This window comes from Silurus aristotelis (assembly GCF_946808225.1).
Source record: "Silurus aristotelis genome assembly, chromosome: 22".
Taxonomy (NCBI): Eukaryota; Metazoa; Chordata; class Actinopteri; order Siluriformes; family Siluridae; genus Silurus; species Silurus aristotelis.
Genome location: NC_139595.1, coordinates 18,965,529 through 18,968,028, shown reverse-complemented (window position 1 = coordinate 18,968,028; position 2,500 = coordinate 18,965,529). Strand labels below are relative to the sequence as shown.

General features: G+C 41.8%; 2 long non-coding RNA genes across 2 annotated transcripts in view; both read right to left on the bottom strand.

Moving 5' to 3' along the window:
* Positions 1-2,500, bottom strand: part of LOC310717839 — a 70,221-nt gene that overhangs the window by 64,162 nt on the left and 3,559 nt on the right. The window lies entirely within an intron of this gene.
* Positions 1-2,500, bottom strand: part of LOC310717795 — a 14,165-nt gene that overhangs the window by 8,231 nt on the left and 3,434 nt on the right. Inside the window, exon 2 of the long non-coding RNA XR_014530919.1 lies at positions 59-204. This is a non-coding gene — a long non-coding RNA (uncharacterized lncRNA). The remainder of the gene's footprint in view (positions 1-58; positions 205-2,500) is intronic.

Below are 2,500 nucleotides of genomic sequence, written 5' to 3'. Positions count from 1 at the left end.
AACGTTTCAATGAAGTGTTTTTTTATTCCAAATATATTTCACGTATTTCCAAACGTACCTTTCAAATCCAGTTCTCAATATTGCCTTGGTTACAGGATCTGAAATCTGATCTGTTTTCACTGGAGTGTCTGGTTTCGGCCCGGTTCTGGTACAGAATGTGGTCTGGGTCCCAGGATTTCTTCACTGTAACTTTGTAATACGTTCCTGTGAAAATAAACGATATGAAGTCACATGTAAATAATCCCATTTGATCCTCGGACACATTTTGTTCCTTTATTTACGTATCAAGTAGTGCAAGTGTTTTTTTCACGTGATTGTGTCACGTGATTTCTTTGTATCCACGGGTTAATTTATTGCTCATTGGCTTTATTTTGGATGCACGTGTTTTATACCATTACCTTTACATGTGTAATAAGACGTGTTACATGAATGTGTTTGAGCCTCATCACAAACATGTTAATGTCCAGTTGTACACCCGTGGATACAAAGAAATAACGTGACACAATCACGTGAAAAAAACTTTACTATACTACTGACAAATAACACTCGAGTTTACACACTTCAGTTGAATGACAGACAGACGGCCACACAGATAAACAGATATATAGATAGATAGATAGATAGATAGATAGATAGATAGATAGATAGATAGATAGATAGATAGATAGATAGATAGATAGATAGATAGATAGATAGATAGATGTAGTATGTATCTGAGTGTATGTCGAGGTGTCTGAGTGTATGTAGGGGTATCTAAGTGTATGTAGGGATATCTGAGTGTATGTAGGGGCGTCTGAGTTTATGTAGGGGTATTTAAGGTTATGAAGGGGTATCTAAGTGTATGTAGAGATGTCTGAGTGTATGTAGAGATGTCTGAGTGTATGTAGGGGCATCTGAGTGTATGAAGGGGTATTTAAGGTTATGAAGGGGTATCTAAGTGTATGTAGAGATGTCTGAGTGTATGTAGAGATGTCTGAGTGTATGTAGGGGCATCTGAGTGTATGAAGGGGTATTTAAGGTTATGAAGGGGTATCTAAGTGTATGTAGAGATGTCTGAGTGTATGTAGCGGTATCTGAGTGTATGTAGGGGTGTCTGAGTGTATGTAGGGGTATCTGAGTGTATGTAGTATGTATCTGAGTGTATGTAGGGGTATCTGAGTGTATGTAGGGGTGTCTGAGTGTATGTAGGGGTATCTGAGTGTATGTAGGGGTGTCTGAGTGTATGTAGGGGTATCTGAGTGTATGTAGGGGTGTCTGAGTGTATGTTGGGGTATCTGAGTGTATGTAGGGGTATCTGAGTGTATGTAGGGGTGTCTGAGTGTATGTAGGGGTGTCTGAGTGTATGTATGGGTATCTGAGTGTATGTGGGGGTATCTGAGTGTATGTAGCGGTATCTGAGTGTATGTAGGGGTATCTGAGTGTATGTAGGGGTGTCTGAGTGTATGTAGGGGTATCTGAGTGTATGTAGGGGTATCTGAGTGTATGTAGGGGTGTCTGAGTGTATGTAGGGGTGTCTGAGTGTATGTAGGGGTATCTGAGTGTATGTAGGGGTATCTGAGTGTATGTAGTATGTATCTGGATGTATGTAGGGGTATCTGAGTGTATGTAGGGGTGTCTGAGTGTATGTAGGGGTATCTGAGTGTATGTAGGGGTATCTGAGTGTATGTAGTATGTATCTGGATGTATGTAGGGGTATCTGAGTGTATGTAGGGGTGTCTGAGTGTATGTAGGGGTATCTGAGTGTATGTAGTATGTATCTGAGTGTATGTAGGGGTATCTGAGTGTATGTAGGGGTGTCTGAGTGTATGTAGGGGTATCTGAGTGTATGTAGGGGTGTCTGAGTGTATGTAGGGGTATCTGAGTGTATGTAGGGGTGTCTGAGTGTATGTTGGGGTATTTGAGTGTATGTAGGGGTATCTGAGTGTATGTAGGGGTGTCTGAGTGTATGTAGGGGTGTCTGAGTGTATGTATGGGTATCTGAGTGTATGTGGGGGTATCTGAGTGTATGTAGCGGTATCTGAGTGTATGTAGGGGTATCTGAGTGTATGTAGGGGTGTCTGAGTGTATGTAGGGGTATCTGAGTGTATGTAGGGGTATCTGAGTGTATGTAGGGGTGTCTGAGTGTATGTAGGGGTGTCTGAGTGTATGTAGGGGTATCTGAGTGTATGTAGGGGTATCTGAGTGTATGTAGTATGTATCTGGATGTATGTAGGGGTATCTGAGTGTATGTAGGGGTGTCTGAGTGTATGTAGGGGTATCTGAGTGTATGTAGGGGTATCTGAGTGTATGTAGTATGTATCTGGATGTATGTAGGGGTATCTGAGTGTATGTAGGGGTGTCTGAGTGTATGTAGGGGTATCTGAGTGTATGTGGTATGTATCTGGGTGTATGTAGGGGTATTTGAGTGTATGTAGGGGTGTCTGAGTGTATGTAGGGGTATCTGAGTGTATGTGGTATGTATCTGGGTGTATGTATGTTGGGGTATTTGGATTGTGTGTAC